Source organism: Varroa destructor, unplaced genomic scaffold (assembly GCF_002443255.2).
Source record: "Varroa destructor unplaced genomic scaffold, Vdes_3.0 BEIS01000004.1, whole genome shotgun sequence".
NCBI lineage: Eukaryota > Metazoa > Arthropoda > Arachnida > Mesostigmata > Varroidae > Varroa > Varroa destructor.
Window position 1 is genome coordinate 15,177,249 of NW_019211457.1, and position 21,545 is coordinate 15,198,793.

Below are 21,545 nucleotides of genomic sequence, written 5' to 3' on the forward strand. Positions count from 1 at the left end.
CGTTTAAGAAGACGAGCAGGTCGTCGTGGCGATCAAACGGATCGACAAGTGAGCGATTTTCGGTTTATTTTTGATCAACAAAAGCAGACACGCAGAAGTAAAAAGGACCGAACATCGCGCGATGGATCTCCGCAACGTACCGCAATGAAATGGATCACAGCAGTAGCAGCAGTAACGGCAAAGCAGCGGCCACACCGGGACATCGCCGCATCGCATCGTGCTGATTGAAACAATGAATGAGGTCCCTTTCTGAGGAATTAAGCAAAAAACCGAATAAGAAAGAGCCTCAGTTGCTATTGGTTTCGTCAGTCCACGAAGCGATCAACGTTCGAACTCCGAAGCGGCAGCATGACGCGTCAGTGTCCCAAGACGTACGTTGGCTCTAGACTGTGCCCTGCAATAGATGCAGCTAACGGGAAGGAGAAACGCTGTAAATTTCACAATTGGAATTGCAATTCAAATTATTGTTAAAATTGTTTGTTCTAGCTTGTCGGTTACCGACAGAGATATAGAAAGTTGGCGGTTAGCAGAGACGACAAAAGCTATGGCGACAGCTGTCCTGTTGTAGTTTCAAAATGGAGGGAAAAATATACAAGAAAAATGTCGGCCAGCAATAAGCCCTTTAGCTGCGCGAAACGCGGCGTAATCGGCGTCTTGCCCCCGATGTTAATGCTGTGATGGCCACTGTGCTGACATTATCTTTCAAGGTGATAGTGTTTTTCGTTTGGAGAAGCACCAAACAACAAACTGTTGTCGCTGCTGCTGCTGCTGCTAATATTACTATTTCTGGTATTATGGCCGCTGTTTTGGTGCAGACCGCAGCTTCCGTTGCGCGGCGAGCGTTCGGCCGTGGCACATTGTCGATGCTGCGCGACGCCAGTGGGGTTGAACTGGCAATAACAAATCGAGGTTTTCCCATCATTCCTGCTACCTAAACGATCTTCTTTCTCGCGTTGATATACTTGCACCGGCCAACACCGGTAGCCATTCCTGAAATTACGAATACGATTCTACGAGGGCGTTCAATCTCGGCGATCCTACCAGGGTATCCTATAAAGGCGGGGCCAGACATCGACGACAATCAATCGGGGCTGAGCATCTGCTTACAAAAAGCATTATAAACAGATGCCTCGGTTACCGAAACGTGCTTGCTACAGTCCCGATCTTTATCTGTCATGCAACGATATCCACTGGCCGATGCCTATAACTGTCGCAGAAAGACGCTTCGATACGTGCGTCACGTGTACCCACAATTGCGTTAACACTTGTTAGGCCAACCTTGCTAACTAGCCTGTAACTGGACTGCTTCAGGTCAGCCACGTAGGTCGCGGTCACGCACGCGGCCGGTATCAATAGGACCTGTCTGATGCGAGCGTCGAAAACAGCTGTTGATGGAACACGTGTGAATGGTCGATTGCTGCAAGGGGGTAGTTACCTGTTGCCCCGTATGGCTACTTATGGGTGCGCATGACCGTAGCTATACACCCCGCTATCCCCCGACGCTCTCTAGGTGCCGTCCTTGAAGACGTGTGCTGTCGACGTAACAGCAACGCAGACTGGGCGCAAGCAAAACTTGACCCATTCACACCGCGCCCGTAGTGACCAGGGCACAGGCAACAGGTCACAGCTATTTTGACCATCAGAGCTGAACCGGCTGAAGCTGATAATGAAAGAGCCTGTGCAATGGAGTACGTTTGTGGCACGATGGGCTTACCATCTATTTGTGACTAGCAGTGCCAACGACGATAGCAGTCACAGCGGTAGCAACGACTAAGACGTCCATTTGCTGTCAAGAAGGCAAAAGAGGGATGGTCAATTGAAGTAGCCTTCCGAGAGATTTCTACTGATCAATACGGGGTGACTGAATGATGTAGTGATGCAGGAAACTAATAATGTTCAATAATAATAGTTATGCTGTTGCTCTAGTCGATCGTGACTGTTGGATTGGTGCCGCGCTGACGACCAAAAGCGTATTTATAATTGTTCTAATTTCGAAAAATGACCACTGAACCAAATAGATTCTCAAAATAATTAAGCAATAATAATAGTGAAATTGAAAATAGTTTACCATACAAAATTCGAATGCGGTCAATGCGGCCCGTTTTGACGGACTAATGACTCTGCCACGCTGTTGCCTGCTTGGTCAAATAGAACACTGACCACGGCCAGTTGGTAAGCAGTTTCAACACTGTAGATGTAGACCCCATGGTGGATGAGGTTATGTTCATACGCAGAGTGGAATACTTCGCTCTTATCTTGTTTGCTATGTTGTCGTCGTCGTCGTCGTCGTCGTTACATTAAAACGAGAAGGTAAAGGAAGTCTTCAGTTTCACGGACAACAACAACGATACTGGGTTAAATGGTTGACTGTTGGCGTCCGGGTTAATGCAATGTATTGCGTCCCTCGTGCCACTCTATCCGGCCCAAGCCATGCCAGCCCGATACTTTCCGTCTCAAGTACGGAGAGCCAAAATGGCGTTGACGCCACCATTATACACTCAACAATACTGCATCTATCTTATACAATGTATTCCGTCAGTGAAGCAAGTGGTAACGGTTGTCAAGGGAAGCTGCTAGGTGTTGCGGTTGCCGCCGGCTCCACTGGATAGAGTAGCTTTCGCCTACGCCAGCTAGGTAATTTCTCATGTAAATAGCCAACGATAACACAGCTAAGCCAACATTGCGAATCCTACGCCCGCAACTATAGTATTATAGGTGCTATTTATGTAACCTCTACGACTGACCTGGTTCTAGTGGCCGTAGCGATCACACCCTCTGTCAGACCTTTGCTCGGCCAATCAAGTTAATTTCAAATGACAAATTCGAATTCAACGCGATGCTGACAAAGCTCATCCATAACCTTTACCTCTACCGAAGCATAGGTCTATGACAGCGGCTTTCCGATGCTGTGTCTTCTCTGTCCGCCAAGCAAATGTTCCTAAGGTGCTGCCTCCGTCATCTCACTCATTGACTCACCGTTATTGATTAGCATTGTACGGTCGGTAATGCGTTGCCGCGCAAAGGCCAGGTACGACCCTTAACAGCAACGCGACAGAAAACGAAAATAGGGACGTTTTTACAACGCTTGGCCTGCTCTAGGTGAATAGTCGTTCACTGCGCCGAATATAAGTGAAAGATGGCCTAAATAGGAACAGCTGCACACGATCTTTTCTAGCCTGATATAGGACAAGAGATCATTATATGAAAAGCTAATCCAGAGTTTTAGCAGTCAACGATAAAGGTTAGTTAATCAACTGAACAACAGGGTTACAGCAGTATGACCCTACGTGTCTATGTTAGTGATACGTTTTCTAGGTCGACATTTAGGTCGAGTTTATCTTAGCTCTAGTGTTGACTGGGTGTTGCTGATAACAATACTGACAGGTTACATGTTTTTGCGCGTTACATAACAATTAACAGGATACAGGTATGTATTCATGAATTAAGTTAAACACGCGCACACGAAAAATCACAGAGGACAACTATCTACGCGAGTTCTAGAACAGACCAAACGTCCCTCTGGATGAAGACGAAATCCTGTGTAGTATACGATTTTACCCAATGCATGTAAAATCGGCCACGCTACGTCAGTACCTGCACGGGGCAAGAGTACAATGTTGTTATTGTTTCAGCGATATGACCTTTAATAGAACTGTAGTACTTCGGTGCTTTTTCTTGTGAACAAGACCATGTTCCGCTGGTGATTATTTTTTGAGACTAACGCGCTGCTATATCCTCAAACATTATAGACCGGATTTTAGACAAGCCGTCCACGCTGTGGGTATTTGCTCGATGAGGTGCTATCCATATATTGTATATATTAATGTATCTATTAGTAAAGCATATTTTAGAAGGAAGCACTTGCAACGGCTCTGTATCAAGCCTTAGCTACGGTATCGATATGGCGATTTGAGTTAATACAATTTACGTGGGCTTTATTCTACTTCTAGCAACAACGGCAATAGTCATCGTCGTTATAGAAACACGAACAGTAGCACCGCAAAGGAAAAAACGATGTTTGTTCTCTGCTTCGCCCTCTTTTGTAGTCTTTCCTTCGTCTAACCGTAATGAAGCACTGGACGACACCCGGATCGATGTTGATAGGTAGAAACGAACGGAGGTCTCCGCTGAACGCCGTCACTCTTCAAACTTGCCGCTATCGCCGTTGCTATCGGCAGTAGCTGCATGAAATAGCTGTGTCTCAAGGTCAGACAGACGTCACTGCCACAACGACGGCGGCTGCGGCGGCGAGCGATCGAGAATCGTGAGAGTCTCAACGGCAGTAACAGCTATGGACGAAACATCAATGAGCGGCCCAACAAAAAGGATTGGACCACACTGCAGTGCCGACCCGGTTTGCCTCTTGTTGTCGCCGTTTCTATAACGATCGCAGTAGCTGTCGGCAGCGATAGGGTCCGCTGCTCTCAGAAGTATGGTGACGTTATTTTTTTCCCTACCTCTCTTCCAAGTTGTTATTGTTTTTGCCGAGTTGTTTTGTCGCGCTCCATCCACAGCGACCACGTGCTTTGTCGCTAGGCCAAATGTCCGCTGTGTATGAGTGCCTCGAAGTCCATGTTGTTACCTGGTCCAGGCATAGGACGATGGATAAACTCCTCCTGATGTGCCGTAAGCGACGGGAATTGGCGACGTAATACTGTTATACCGTATAGCTAACATAGCATGTCGTCGGGCTTCAGCTGGAAGCAATTCGTTCGGTGTCAATGTTGCAGGCGAATTCGTCCCGGTTCCGTTTGCTGCGGCGGTCGTATTTAAACATAGTCGCTCTTGTTAATGCAGCTTGTGCGCTTGACACGCCAACAACAAATTCTACCAGCATCAGGCTTCTAGGCAAGCTCTTACGGTGGCACATCTGCGGCAGCTATCGGCACGCACTGCCGTTTGCTCTCTGTGCCGGCCTGTTTTCTCTCCCGCCTTTTCCACTGAATGAATAACGAGCTTAGCTGATCAGCTCGTTGCACGAACGATGAAGACGACTAAAGCGGCGGGCGTCACTGAATGCTGTTGGTCTGCTAGCACAGGCAGCTCGTGGGACCAGAGATTTATAGGTAACAGTCGTATTTGTATTGCTAGTGGTAATGGTAAGTGTTTTCCAGAAGAGATAGCCATTGCGAGAATGAGCCTTGCGGTCGGTAAGTACTGCAGAAGTGGCAGATACTACTTAGCACGTACTGTGTTCCATACAACTGCGGTCACGGACAACTGTGATCGTATAGCAATCAATAACACCGACCGAGTTGCGTTATGGAACGCCACTAATACGGGTTTCGAAGGCGAACTTTGCACTGTAGGTAAACAATGAAAAGTCGCTGGGCTCGAACAGTATCAGGTAGTTGTTAAACTTACTGACATTACAATGAGTTTATTTGAGGGGATGCTTCGTTTCTGTACGCGCCTCAGACTGTCTCGTTTTTGTGAGCCCCCCTATTACCTTTGGCAACTGGCAAAACCAACCAGACAAGCGGGAAACGATATATTTACTTTTTGTTGTTAACCTAGCCAGCATTTCACGCAGATACGTTCATTGCCAAATGACTTCTCCTCGTTACGGTATTTCTTGCCTTTTCGGCAAATCAACAAATTGTTTCACCTTTTCTTTGTTTCTAGGTAAAGGGCGGTGCTTTTAGAGAGTTTTACTTCGGTTTGGGCTCGGTAGGATGTACTATCAAGTGAAATAGGATTATAAGACGCATGATATACCTATCTAGTGTAACCGAGAGCTGCAGCGTATGACATGTACATCGTGTCTTAACATAGAACAGAATAGCGGTTTCGTAAAAACTCCTTCCTTCTCTCGGAAACCGGATCGTAGCATTCTATTGAGATCGTCAAAGAAATCGATAGGGAAGTAAGAGTAGATAGCGTTGCTTCCTACCATATTCTGACGCTGTAATTAACCTTATGTCTTCGCTTTGCCAGCGATCACATCCACTCCATGCAGTGAATGAAAATCAATGCAGGCCAAAAAGAATATGTGTTACCAAAGCATTGGTGGCACTCTAGAACGCCTGAGAGGTTCGTTTGCTGTTGGGGCGTGGATACACCATAGGGCCGCTTTGTCTATGGCAACGGTTTGAAACGCTAAAGAACTTTTAACCAGACTAGTGTGACTGTATCACCGTCAAACATATCTAGCTATCGGTACACGAGTGGAGCATTGGCGTTAAGCGTCTTGAGCAATACTAGTAGACTATAAACTATAAAAGAAGCGGTTACGGAATTCGCAAAAAGTCTAGCGTCACGTGCGCAGTTCAGCCTTTACGTTGCACCGGACTAGAAAAGCGATAAGTTTAGCGACCAAGCTGCAACTCGACCAGGCCAACCTTAGGAGTTGCCTAGGTAGGGCAGCTTGAGCCGACAAACTGTACAAAAGGCATACATAATCGATAGTCTCTGATCGTGGGAAGGAATAAAATAACTTATCTAGTTTCCCATAGGCTTATTGAATTCCCTAGGCAAGAATTATTCATCCACTACTGTTTTCTTCTATGTACCTGTCACCAACAAACAGGTGGATTTTTCGGGCTATCCTTACTGACAAGGTAACTCCATTTTGTTTCTGCTTCATGGTCATATCTTTAGATCTCAGTTAGATAGTTATGCATTGGGCTGCTATCGAATTTAATACGGATATAATAGGTATATATATAGGCCGAGTATTTGGCTAAGCACGTTGGTAGACTTTTGACCGTAATGGGACTTCTTGTTCGCTGCTACAAACATCAGCCCATAGATTACATCGAGAGTCCCTGACATCTCAAGTGGCTTGATCTGATAGCACGCCCGTGTCGGATTTAAACACACGCCGTATAGAGGTGCTGGAGGCGCCATTAAGCATACTGCATGTCTCATTCAGAAATCCATGGAACACCAACGACTTCAACCAGAAAAGAATAGACCTTTTCGACGCTTTTCAATGGTCTTTACTCGAGCTCTTTTTTCGCACTATCCTGTTTACAACCTTTACAATAACCGACTGAATTCATTCGATATCATCCACAGAGAGCATGGTCTATTCGCCAGTGTTTAGCCATGGTGAAGACGAGTGACAGGTAGCAAGGCCTGACCTCCCTAGATTGCATGTGGTTCCTATATTTCCACAGCAACGTCACCGTGTTGACGACAAGTTACTAGGATGCTAGAGATCTGTCTCTCAATAGGTATTCTATGGATGGCTACATATGTTACGCAGTATTGTCGTCTCTATGTGGAGCGTCAATAGAGCTAAAGAATTGTCTATTCTCTTCCTACTGGTGACGCAGTACCGTTGTATAATGCGGTTTCGTACTGAACTTGCTGAACTTACTCAAGTTATCTAAATGCAGCTTTAAAGAAGATATTAGAGGGACTTGTTCCGGAGACGGCCTTTAGTAGCCTGTGGCTTGTTTGCGCGCCATCTTATCACTATATGACTTGAGATTAATAGATGTTTTCATTTAATCACACATGTATTAACTACAATTTAAGGTTAGTAATATGGCTAAAACTTAAGCTAACAATGGGCTTCCTTAATTAAGGCCTCGAAATTTTGGAGTATAAAAATTAGTAGTAAAACGATGTCGTTCATAGGGAAGCGCAAACGCAACTGTGTCAAGTACTAGAAAGCCGCGAAGTTAATCTTTGACTAAGTCAATTTTAAGTTACTTATGTGTAGCAATTGCAAATCGAGTAGTTAACTGCCCTATACTACTAGAATACGATATCACTAGAGGAAACCTCGTTATTATACCGCAGTCCCGGGAATGACATTTAACTTAAGGTATTGTTTCGAAGTTACCTATACCCCAAATTAGATATTTTCGTTTTTTATGTCCATTATTCCGTTGGTCGGCTGATTCTCATCACAATAAAAGCGTGTCTACGCGAGGATTCAAAGCTTCTCGATTATATGATTCGAACCACCGCTTCTCATTTAAATTGGCAAGCAAACACGTTACACATTAAGTTATCACTAGTACAGTTATTTAGGCCTTAAGTTAGTCCTGTCCTCTAACGAAGGCAAGTTTAAAGCAGTACATCTTCGACGCAAAACGTTTTTCTTACTGCGGAAGCCTCTGCATGAAAGCCGAAGTGCGTAACTATGAAGTTTGTTTCTATGCTGGGCCTGGTCTCGCGATTCTCAGAAGTCATCTACAAGACGTGCACAGACAATCGAGCATCGCCGAAGCTTGAGGAAATGAAACACATAGTCACTGATACGCACACATGAACGAACTTTTTCTTTGTACGATGGGCCCAGCATGATAATGATATTGACTGGAGGCCAATGCATATACGTATATGCTTAGTATATTGCTTAACTCTTGCCAAAGAAACGAGACCGTTTACAAAAGCCGCAAGCAGACAATTGTAGAGTGGATTGACCACTGGCGGCGGCGGCGGCGGCGGCGGCGGCGGCGGCGGCGGGGCAGCGTGACGCTGCTCATGTTCTCAATATAGGCAGAATTTTTATTATAGCTAGGCAGTGTGCGATCTCCTTTACGCGACGCTCCTGAGTAGCGTTTGTCTCTTGTATTGCTGTTATCTAGGAGACGGCACATTTTCTAGGTCGACCGCAGCGAATGCCCACATGCTTTTCTATAAAGATATGTCTCTCCAGATACAAATTTAGGGCAGTCAATCTAAATATGGATTTGCTCGTCGTTTGCTGTGTATTTTCCTTTGCTCCCTACGGAAGCTTGCTATTGCCTAGTATTAAAGGACTGGCAAGTAGCCATCTTTGGCATCGATAAATTACCAATTATGTGTGTATTATATGTGTAAATTACTAATTATGGGCGTCTAAATATGGACAAGGCACGATAAGTTGATCAATTTCACTTTGTAGCGAAAGTTGCACGCAACGGTCGATGACGCCAGAACATCGGAAACTGCCGATGACCATAGCGGACTGGCAGAGTCGATCAGAATATTACAAGGTTTCAGCTGAGATGCGCGCATTTCCTGATGTGCTTGTATATAGAATGAATGCAAACTGACGCTCTACCGAGCGTCTCTCAATCCCCGTGTTGCTCAACCCCCGGAAGCATATACAGATACACCCCCCTACTATCGTTATTAGTAAGGGAACGTTTGTATATTGCGTCGTATGTAATTAATTGTACTATAGTCAGGTACGTGGCACGTCAATCGAGAATGTAAGTTCCTGATGATCTTTTTTGCAATTGCGCAGGCTACGAAAAAACAGACAAAGGCAATGGATTATGGCGTTTCGATTATACAGCGGATTTCCGAATGGAAACCGCAGGAACTTTTCAAATTGGTTACATAATCAATTAGGAGATTAGAAATAGTAATAATTGTTTTAATCTATAAAGACAGCTGTTTAAGTAAGAAGTGCTTCTTGGAACTTTGACTTATTAGCTACCTTCATATAGTTCTGTCGTGTAACTAAATGTACAAAAACGTAAAAATAAAGTATCAGACAAAAAAAGGTAGTAAACCGATTCTCTAGATCGGAGTATGGTTAACCTGCTGCTCATATCGTGACATGCATGCCCATTTTAGAAAGCGGTCAATACCTTTGAAGTAAGGTAAACGGGTAAATGTTCGCAAACTATTGTACTCTTACCATCTATTTCTATATTTAAGCCCGCGATTAAAGTTTTAGCTTAATCTAGCTTTTTGCAGCCAAGTTGAAAACCCCCCTTATGAACGGGTTAAGGGCATAGCCATTTGTCTGAGCAATGGGTCTGTAGCTTGCTGTCGCCGTCAGCAGTTTAATCAGTAATCTTCAATGGAAATCTATTTCATCTTAAGTTCGTTCGACAATATAAAAACATATCTATGTGATTTAACTCTAATTTTCCTTCGTGGTTTTGCTTAAGTCGGACCAGCAAAATGAGCTTGCTGACCGTTCGATTTAGCAGCCGTTTCTATGAAGATTTAAATAGTTGCGCCACCAGAAGCAGTGACTGGCGTTATGCTCACTTGTAAATTACGAATACATTTGCGATAGCTAAAAAGCTATCTTCGGTTTGTTTTGAATATGAGCGCGCCAACAAAATAACAGCGCCATTTGCGTTGGCGGCGGAAGCGTCTGGTCAATCAGTTATCAATACCAGTACTAGTTTTTCGCGCGAGTCACGAGTAGTACGCGTCGAGTCGCGTTTCAGTCGCCGCGGAAAATTGGCTTGGGTTTTGTTCACCGACGAAACGTCGAAAACGGTTGAATAAAAATTTGCTGTCTTATCTTGCTAATAGCAGTGAACCTAAATCATTTAGCTATACGATCACTTATGCATCAAGCAGACATGGCCTACCTATGGGCGGCAGGCCAATGCAAATCAGTACAGGCTATTGGTCAGCTGAAAATGATTTTTTCTAACCTCAAATGTGAGCTATGGTTTCCGATAGTATCTGCTGGGACAAATCTGTATCTCCAATGTCATTATTAAAGCTGTTTGACAATGCTCAGTCATACTGTACTACTAGGTGGGGCTGGGAAGTCGGCACCACAGATTCGAATGTATTGATTTCTAATTCCATTCAACTCTTGTCCTAAAGGCTGATTGCTATTTTTGAGTAGGCGCGTCCATTACTGTGAGAAGTAGAGAAACCCGTGCACCCAGTTTTGGCGGCATGATACAAAGGTAATGACAAAAGTGATGCTTCCACGGTTTTTCATCTATCATTTCATCGATTTTGCCTTCTATTTCCTCGGGCTAATTAATTCGTAAATATCGTTTATAGACAAGGTAATCTTTTGAATGAAAAAACAGGATTCTCCCATTGCAGTTTAATCCGCCTGTAGGCTTAGCTTGGCCTTGAGCGTGAAAATTTGTTTCCAATGCCAACTCATATTTTTTGCGATTTCATTGTATGAACACAGCTCTGAAAGCTGGAATCAACTTTGGAAGAGCGGTCCTTGAGAAGTGGCAGCTCTTCGCCCATTTCAAGGTAGTAATTTGCTATCGTCTTTTTCTGTACCTACCACCCCTGGCAAGCAACCTTATGCACTAACAACAATCGCGGTGAATCGTATAGACATTTATTTCACCCACCCCCATCGCCAGTGCCCCCGGTAGATCCCCGATAGAGCTGACACTGTTTCGCGTCCCGACTGTGACCTTTTCTTGCTGAAGAAAACGCGGCCACCCCGATGTTGCTCCTGACCACGATCGTCACCATCATGGCTCGTATTTATCCGTGGTTTTGACACGCTTTTTTCGGATATTCTGATTCGCTGTGATTCATTGAGGCCACAGAACATCCGAGCTACTCTGTAGCTGACGAGTTACTGAGTCGCCTGCCGACGATTTAACTCGCTGGCGTATCAGCTGAATACGGCAGCCCTACCTGGCTCCATATCTCAACATGGCGCGGGATACCAAAAGCTATCCACGTATACACAGAAGATGTTCTCCAATTTCTTTTTATGATACCGAGCCTACCCAGAGCAGAACGTACACCTCTGTATTTCTCTGGCTTCATCCGTGTCGGCCAAAGCCACAGTCGATAGCTTGGAGCGTGTGTGGACCAAGCCACCTAGCAATACCCCCTTTTTCAGATAGGTTCCCAAGACCCTGCGTCAGCGCCGAAGTATTGAACCCCTTCCAAGAAGTTCCAAAACATGACTTCTTTACGCTGCAGTTTTAGCACTCTTTTCCTCTCCTTCTGTCTCTCTCTCTCTCTCTATTTATCTATCTCATTCAATGGTTTGCTGCAGGTCGGTCGCGATTCGTTCCTTGAAAGCGCGCCGCTCGGGAGGCTCTCAGGGCTGCCAGCTCTTCAAGAACAGACAGTGGTCCACAGAACCATCTCAAAGCCCGTCAAGGTTAAGCGACTGGACCGGCAGCTATCGACAGCTAGAAGCGGTCGCATAAAACTTCTATGCTTGCTCCAGGTCAGCTCTCCAGCATCAATGTCGGAAGCACTGAGAACAGAAGAGCATCATTTCCCGGAGCACTGGTATAGTCCCGTGCTACACCGTCCGATGCTCCAAATGGAGCCGTGGCAGCAGCAGTAGAAGCAAAGTATGTCGAACGATATGGCGCGAGTTGATGTGTACAGCTGGGCTGTACAGGGGTTGATACGTAGTTAATCTATACGGGACATTGAATTCGTTAAAACAAGAAGCGTTTAGAAGATTTCTGGCCAATCATCGGCGGCATGGGTTTGATCGGAAAGCTGCTAAGTGATTTTGTGTCTATTTCTGTTGCGTAAAGTCGTCCAGTTCGCCGTGTCGTGTCCAATTGTCGCCAGTGACAATACGTCATTACCATAAATTGTGTGTGTATATCATTTTGTAGAAACTCCACCTATATGCCGTGTTATCTCTATTAATCTAGTAACTCTAGTACAAACTGAACCGCAAGGGAGCTACTGAGGTTGGGCGCCAGATAAGAAAAGCGGCTTTTCGTGAGTTCTAGAGGCAATGAAGATGCGTACTCCTATATGTTCGATTTCATTCCTGTATGCTGTTTCGAAGTATTGCTGTCTATTCTATTTTCTACATGACGGTGAAATCTTTCGGATCAACCGCCGGCCGGAGTCCGAATATACGCAATACGTGGCCGAGGTAAAAGGACGGCCAATGCTCTACTAATCATCCTGTTCCATTTCGCCTATCTTGTCACTTTCAACAGTCCCATGCGACTTGATGCGGAGCCTATAGCTGAATCGAACCGATCCGATTTAACCTTGCAATGGCTACAACGAGAATTAAACCGATTTACTAAGGCGAGGACATCTCTTGAAAAATTATCATTATCCCAGTTTCAAGAAACAGCCTACGGTTTCTACATACCTTCCCTGTAATCGAGCCCACCCCGACGCCACCGTCGGCTTCGCATCAGTCCATGCAGCGGATGACCCGCTTGCCAACGGAATTAGGACTAAGCTGTCGCTCAGAGATCTAGTCATCCAGGCTGCAACAACTCTTGGAAGAACATATTCGCTCCATACAGAATATACGCGAGATATCCGTTTATAATCTCTAAGTGAATCGACATAAATTGGGAGAACTATAACTTGGAAGGGCACCGGAGACTATGAGCCGGAGAATCCGAGCGTACTGCTGGAGATCAACCATTGTAGGCAGTCGTAGTGTTGCCATGGCTATTCAAGCGAGATGTTCTTTTCTGCGGCTACCATGACCACGAACGGATCGCCTAGCGACCGACCGCCAAAAGCGCACGCAACCGCGTCTCAGACTATTCTCTGGTGACCTTGGCCGCACCATCTGACGTCCGCGACTCTGTCTGGATGAAAGCGCTGCCGATGCCAGCTCAACTACGACAACGGCGGCTCCCCAATACTAGCCATAACACCTAATTCGGCCGAACTAGTGCTGTCCATTGTATCTCGCAGTTGCCGGAAACAAACGCGAGCTTCGATCGAGATCACTTTAGCGTCCACTGGCGTTTGAATAAGCGCGGGCAATCGAACACTGGACGAGCTACGACACGCAGTTAAACATGCCTATGTTGTAGCGATGTAACTCAATTTGTTTGGACTTGAACTTGACTGATCGCGCAATTACCGGGTCCAACGAAGTGAACTGGTTGTTTGTTCCGTAGGGAACGAAACTGCTGAGCAAGAAAGAACGTTACGCCGGCGTAGATGGCACTTGTGCTTTTATGTTTCAGGTATTGGACCGTCCTAGACTGTTAAGAAAGTTGATTAAAAAAAATTAGAACCGAAATAGGTTAACTTATGTCATATATATATGTATGTAAGCGTGTGTGTGTGTGTGTGTGTGTGTGTGTCTGTAAGAATAAAAGGTATATATGCATGCTATTATTTAGTAATATGTAAAATAAAATAAAACTTTTTCCATATTGTGAAAATGTCCTATTCCTTTTTTCTCTTGTTAAAGGCGTTAAGGTTTTCTTTTGTAATAGACAGAGGTTGAAATTGGTTTTCTTTTTTACTTCACTAAATTTCAATAACTTTTCATTGTAGCTGGTTACCACGCTTTTCGTAGCGCTAACCCTTGTGCCTACCGTCATGTCTGCCACCAGGTGTCGATTCCCTCTATGTATATTTCAGCTTTCCGGCAAGTTAAAGATCCACTCTCGCGATTCATGAGATACTGTATCATGTTCATGGGCCAAATTGACCCGCGCCTGCCCCCGGCAGCGTTTGACAGGTCCTACTCTAGGTTGTACTGCACACTGCCCACTGTCACTACATCACAGAAATAATGGCGTATTCATCTTCGTCTGGCTGTCTTCACCAAACCATTCTGATCTCAACAAGTGATTTAACAAGAGATTTCGAGAAAGCTCTTTGCTTGCTAGTAGGCCAATGCACAGACCGACAAACTATCTTCGAGTGTTTTTTTATCGTGCGTACCGCCGCTACGGCAAAAAGTCTACACCTAGTCTGAACGCTATACTGCAATGCCAGACGTACGTATAATAAGCATTTCAGATCAAAAAGCCAGAAAGACCCTAAAACATATCCACTGAGAAAGCATTATCGAGAGCGACAAACCAAAGCCATTTAGATACTGCCAGTCCGTCGGAACTGTTAGACAAGACAATGGTTACAGGAAACATCAGCCTCCAGGCCGCTATGAGCTCTAACAACCTCCTTTCTTTCTTGCAGATAGACGGGTCCACAAGTTTTCAATATGTATATATATATATATATATATCAGCAGACGTGATTACCACAAACGGTGAACTAATCGCATTGAGAGCCGTCGTCATGCACGGATCGTCTCTATTCTGTCGTAAACTGTTAGGCTTGTATCAGGCTATTGCATAACAAACGCGAGATCTACGGCTGCACACAATACGACCACGATAAATGCAATGCGACGGGCAGCGGAACCCGATCATTGCTTGAAACAATGGTAAGCAGACAAAATATGCTATAAATATCCAAATGTGAAGGGAAAATACACTTTACCGATGCAGTAGTTGGACTATTGAGGCATCGAGTATCTGGGAAGTATCATTAGAGTGTTGCTTAGCTGGGATTTCGCCAGCTGGTGGATGTAAAGCGCATTCGAATGTCCACGTCCGTTCCTGCAATAACGCTACGGTGACGTAAAAGGTGCAGTTTAAGTTATCTTCCACGGGTTCAACTTGTCGGCAATAGCACATTTGTTTGCTGAATGAATTATGCAGACTTCATGATTGATTAACAAAAGAGCAGCAAATATGGTGATCAATTCGCGGTTGCCAATACATACACTTTGTTTTGAATGTATGCATTTACTAAGACTGAACCTTCTCCTGATTTTTTTGTGTCTGCTTCCACACCAGATAGCCATAGTTGATCCTACGTATCGTGCCATTTATCGTTATATTGTTCACAACGGAAAAAACCGAGTAGGCCAAGCCTAACAATGTTTTTAATAAGAGTACATAAAACACAACACTACGAAAAGCCGCTAGAACTGCTTAGTTCATCTGTCGGAAATCTATCGGGAGATCCTGAAAAACATAATATTACGTCTGAGGTGCCTAGTAGTGATAACGATCGGTTTGCTGTTAGCATATCGGCCAATGAACCCTAGTATTTTACTGACGTTTCGATCAGTCCACTTATTGATGGGACTAAAGACCCCATTTTGCTGGGCCGTTATTAGGCGTGTAGTCATTGTGGGGTCAGCATTGATTGCGTCGTCTCGCTGACCTTAATCAATTATGAACATGCTGCTATGAGCTGGTGAGTTGAGGTGCGATTGTCTTCACATGAACGAAAATTAATAAATTCATGCCGGACTAGTAGCGCGATTATTGAGAAGTGGCTGATCAGTTGCTGAATGGCGAAAACCCAGTAGGAGTTGTAATGGGGTCGGAAGGACGCACGAGAACTCCGAATCGTAATAGGAACGTTATGTCAACGAAAACTCGATGCGCTACTGTTTACAATTAGAAACAGGTGTAAGGTTGGATGTTTGTATCGTAAGAAATTGTGACACTGCATTAGTAGTACATACGATCTGATCCAGCAATGAGCGGTCTGTCATTGCTAAGCAATGTTTCAAAAGTGCCCTTTGTAAAGCGACTGTGTCGTCATATTTACGAACGAGCACTAAAAACGATTTAGCTAACCTCACAATGTCATTCCGACTTAGGGCCTACTAGGACCCTTCTATGATACGTAAGCAGTGTCGTCCATATGAACTTAGCATCAAGCTATAGCTTCGGGTCTACTTGATTTATGACCGACTATCGGGTCTTCGCACTGATCCGTTCCCCAACCCAGCGAACTTCAGCGACTACCTGGAGAAAATCAGCAGCCTTCGACACCGTTCCCGCACCAATGATACCATTTGGTCGGCTGTGACCGCCCTTGCTGCAACAGTAAGTTCGTCCCACCGCGTACCCGTCTATTGCCAAAAGCACCATCATCGAGCCAGTGATAAAGCGACGTCCTATTCGTTTAAATAGTATTTCTGACATTTAGCTTTTACGCGCATCGCCGCTAAAGCCGTAACACCTGCAGCAATCATAGCGACAGCTGCAGCATAAACCGGTTCAGCCTACACGAGACAATTCCCAATTTTAGTTACTTACCCCTTGCTGCTGGACTTCCTGTAGTTGAACCAGCCAACATTGGAGAAGTTTGATCAATCCAGCTAAATTGGCTATAGAAAATTGGTGCTAGGGGGCGATTGCTATGAATGTTCAAACGAACTGGCGCTAATTTTGTCGCATCATTGAATTCCGCAAACGTAATAATCAAATTATTATCATGTGTTTTTTTACTGCTGGACCTCTGCTGCTTCTATAGGACCAATGGTAAGGGAAGAGCCAACGACGAGGTAAACACATGAGCTCCATCAATTCAAAAGGATTAGATTTGGGTTGTCTTAGGAAAAAGCTACCAATGCGCTATCCTTGGCCAGGAACTCTTCGCACAGCGGAAACTATGGCATCGGTGCTTTTAATGTATCATCTTGCACTAGGAGCCATTCGCAAATAATAAGACATGTCGTGGCGGATCTAAATTAGCACTCCCAAGGTGCAGTTTAATCGGAACAGCGTATACCTATGACCGAACTTCTGCTGCCGTGTCAAGCTGGCAGAACAGCTGGGGGCAAGCAACATGTCGCTCTTGACAAGCAAATTTTACGTTGTCCTTACCTCGGAAATGACAAATCAAGTATAACAAACTGTTCAAGGTGTTCCCGTTTCCTCGTTCTGCTTAACTCTTATTGCGTTGTATCAAAATAAAATATCAACTGCCCCTTGAGTGTATAGAGACAAACGCGTTTGGAATACTATCTAGGGGTACGGGTTATATCGTTGTCGCTAGAAGCCCGTACATGGAAGGCAGTCCACGAGTCAGTCCGGCTTTCAGCAGCCATCGACGTAGCTCTGACGGTCGATACGCTAGTACTCTTTTGATCGCTGGATTGGTCGGCCATTTCAGAGTAACGAAGATGTAAAAAGTGGAAATAAAATCTATGACAAAATAGTTTGATTTTCTAGAAAGGTCTGCGTCAATAATAAGACTCCCAGTTGTTAGTGGATGTTATTCTAACTTAGCTGTTTTTCAGATATTTTTAAACGATTTTTTTAACATGCTTCACATTGTTCGTGTTTTTATGACTCGTTATTTTTTTGGTAATATTTTTCTATCACCAAATGTTAGCTTTACTTCTTTCTGTCTCCAAACGAACTTTAACATATCAGCTCGATTTGCTTCTGCAAATCCGTTCAAGTTACCATTGCTACGTAACTTAGAGAAGCACGAAAAAATCTACTTGTTTCGTACAGATGTTTAACGTCGTCCAGTCATTATTCAGTACGGGGAATACACTGGCCTACGTTTAGCCCTTGCTATTTCTTGACTCCTCTGACTTCTCGACGTGAGTGGCCGATTGTCTTTGAGTGACTCAGAAGCAACGTATCTTGTATCTTTACCTGTACTTCATTAACCTGTATATATAGTACCCGCCGCGGTTGCTATCCGTCCTATTACGTCTACTGCTATTATATAAGACAGCCTTGCTATGCGCCGCCACTCCTATCTGTTCTCAGTATCCGTCTGCCATGAACTTGAATCAAGTCGCTAGCTGCGTCAAGGTCTTTTCAACGCCAAATCGCGTGAGTAGATTATGGCGGCCATTTTTGACCAGCAGCAGTCGGTACTGCTGCTTCAGCTGCCGCCGATGACGTTTTCAGTTTCCGCACTATACAATAGCCATAGAAGTGCTTCGGCGAAACAACGTCCAGAAGAAACCTTGAGAAATGGAGTAATCAAGATATTTGCAAGGCCCTATTGCGGGAAATTTCGTGGTGAAACCGTGTAATGCACAGGGCTATACTGACTATTCCTAGATTTCAATTGAGATTATTAGCTGTTTGCAGTTCGGGAGCCACTAAGCTACATTCACTTGTGTAGTTAAGCAAAGTTACCTGTGTAGTGGGGCACCTCTATGATGTGACATTTCACCATCACGTCGTTGGGAATGTCCGAGAAGCAACGGCTGCCTTATTTGCTGGAAAGCAAGATGGAACTATACTGGGCTACTGGTATTGATCGGGGGTCAGTCCTTTTGTGCTGCACAGGAAACAGTGGGTCATATCTTTAATGGGTGCCGGTAACCCAGTCGTTACATTGTCCACTGACTACCCTCGTTGTGTTCTTTTACGCTAACCGCACGCTGTTTTACAAAGGTTAATCTCTCGTCTATAAGTTCTTTAACGACGAAGAATCGTTCATAGAGGAACTTTGTAGAACTTTAATAAAAGAAAGTCTTCTTCTCTTCTAGATAACGAACTTCAATGAAATGTCCAGCGAAGTACATTTTTGCTTGCTTTGTCGTCGAAACACGACGTAGTTAATTAACAAAAAAAGCTTTTGAAAATCAAACCTATTTTAGACGGTTATTAAGAAGATAGTTTTTTTTTCTTCTTTATATCAGATAAGCATGGGTATTCTAGGAGTAAACCAACTGAAAATGTGTCTCTACTAGCAATGGTGGTCTACTCTAGGTAATAGCTATAGGGTAACAACAAGATATTATCCCACAATAATAAAGATATAATATCCCATAAAAGATATCCCATAAACCCACAATCAGGAAGAAGAGCAAGACGCAAACTCCTCCTGCGGCTGAGATGCGAGGACCCAAAGTGAACAGGGCATGCACCACGTTAGCTAAACACCGCAAAGGCTTCCAGACTTAATCCACTAAATAGTGACGTGTATCTCTCCGCCAGCTCAAACGTCGAAGAGCTGGCATGAATCAACACGTACTATATCAGTAGATGTGCCCCACGGTCTCGTAGTGTCACTAACATCAGCAAGTATCGTGCTGGGGTATTAAAACCGAACTCGAGTGAGCTCCGTTTGTACTTTTACAAAGTTAAAGTAATCCGATGACAAAAGCAAATGCATAGAAGATGTTAAACTATACTAGAATAGATGGTGGCTGCGTCTCAACTTCGAGAAAATGTTATTTTTTCGGAAAGCCCTTTCTAATATGTAACTAAACAACAACATGCAACCGCTACAATATCAATCGAGAAAATGGCGTACCTATAATAGTTAAAATCCTATTGTCGTTTTACTACCCTTTCTCACGAATTTTCTTTCTTCTACGATTTTTTTTTCGCCTTTCATGCTCACCCATGCTCGTAATCTAGAATTTGTTCCGTTTGCTCAATAATGAAGCAATATCCCGGCAGGACGATGCAACCTAACTTAGACAAACAATGGTAAACCTTTTCGCTTCATGTAGTGATCGTTATCTCTGTCGGCATTGGTATCGTTATTCTAGTACCGTTACTATATCAGTCCAGCAGGCTATAATCCCTAGCCCATCTTTTGGTTTCCACCAGAGGTACTACGTTCAGCCGCCAACTATACTTAGATGAAGTTCATGGTCGAAAGTCGCTCATCGACATTGGCCCTGATATCAGCCCCATTCCCTCTTCCTTACTACGTCGACGTGTCCACCGCTGCCGTTACCGCTAACACTATGGGTAAGGGTGCTGCAATTAGATCGTATGCGTATAGAATTCCCGCCGGCCTGAGACGCTCCTCATCGAAACAACCGCACAAAACACTACGACGTAGCTGAACGAGGTTCGAGTTGGGATGTCTTAATGAGCCAACAGGCATTAAGGGAACCCGCTAGGGTGGCGCGCGACGGAACCACTGTCGCAAATGGGAACTACCCTAGAATTCCATAGAGGAACAGAGGTACGTTAATGGCGATCTGCATCGATCGGGACACAAGTAATTAATTCGCTTGTATTTCGTCCAAACTGTGGAATCAAGGGCAATGCTACGATGCTAAGCTTTAGCTGGCCTAGTAGTTTGATGCTCAGAAGCTTTGTCTTAAATTTAAATAAACCTAATAGGTGTGCAAGTTCGCTGAACTCCTGGGTAGGTCTTTAAGTTGAAGGGAGAAGTACACCGTTGAGGTCATCAAAAACGGTGGATGGATGTATGTAAACTAAAGGTAGATTTGTCCGCTTGCCACCAGACCACTGCATTGAATTACTTAGTAATTAGGATGATTATTACTACTAAAGGCGCAGAACTAAAAAAAAAAAGCTGATAAGTGACAACTAATCGTCGAAAACTCTCACTAGAAAATACCGAACAGTGTTTTCGATCAGTTTATTAATCAGATATCCACGACAAATTGTTAAAAAAGGAAGATTAACTTTTGACAGGAGGCATGAGTTCCATCACGGTGGAACAACGTCAATAACCATAAGCTAAACTATTCACAGCCACAGCAAACTTTTGCGGGGTTCCATTGTTTTCCATTTAATCTAAAATCTGTGCTATAGCGTTTTTTAACCGATAAAACAGACACGTCGAGCTGAACCCAGCAAGCACAAACAATCTTTAGTAAGTATTATTATACAGAAGTACTAGCATTCGATACATAAAAACATCGGGCCACTGCGAGTCTCTCTTTTGCGGCTGCTTCAGCACAGATTGACGTCGAGAGTTCCAGGATACCTACCAATGTCCTGCGGAAAGCGGACCTGGCTACCACGACACGAATCTGGCCTGCTAACGACTAGTTATAGCTGAACACCCTGTCAATCTAGTATCTCATAACGCTGTGCAGCATATATATACGCTTTACCATACTCGGTTACTGCAGTATCGTAACCACCAAAACTTGGGTAATCTATTGCAGTCCGTCGTCGATATCGGATAAATCACTAAATGCACTAACGACGAAAATATTTGAAAGTAACGCATTGCTATGTACACCGACGGAGTTAAGCATAGCATATGATAATCGTCATGCTTCAGATCTCAAAGACAATGTCTGCGCAACGTCTGGGCAGCTACCTCTTCCGGCACAATCGTGGGGTTCAGCGCGAGATGCAATTGCTAGTCTCTCGCCGCGTGCTGTTTTATTGTTGCTTCAATACTGAGTGACCAAGTGAAGACAACTTCCCTCTCGAGATAGCTGTCGACTTATATATAGACGAAAAATTACTAGTTGGTTGTGAACTACTCAAGCTCATTCGGGTTGAGAGCTACAGGGAAAAGGACAACAAACGAAATCAACCGGCGGCCGTTGCAATGACAGCGACTCAGGAACCTAGTCCAACGGCTCATTTGCGGACTTCAATCCCAAG

General features: G+C 44.4%; 1 protein-coding gene across 1 annotated transcript in view; it reads left to right on the forward strand.

Annotated features, from left to right (window-relative positions):
* Positions 1-21,545, forward strand: part of LOC111249724 (uncharacterized) — a 126,215-nt gene that overhangs the window by 3,634 nt on the left and 101,036 nt on the right. The window lies entirely within an intron of this gene.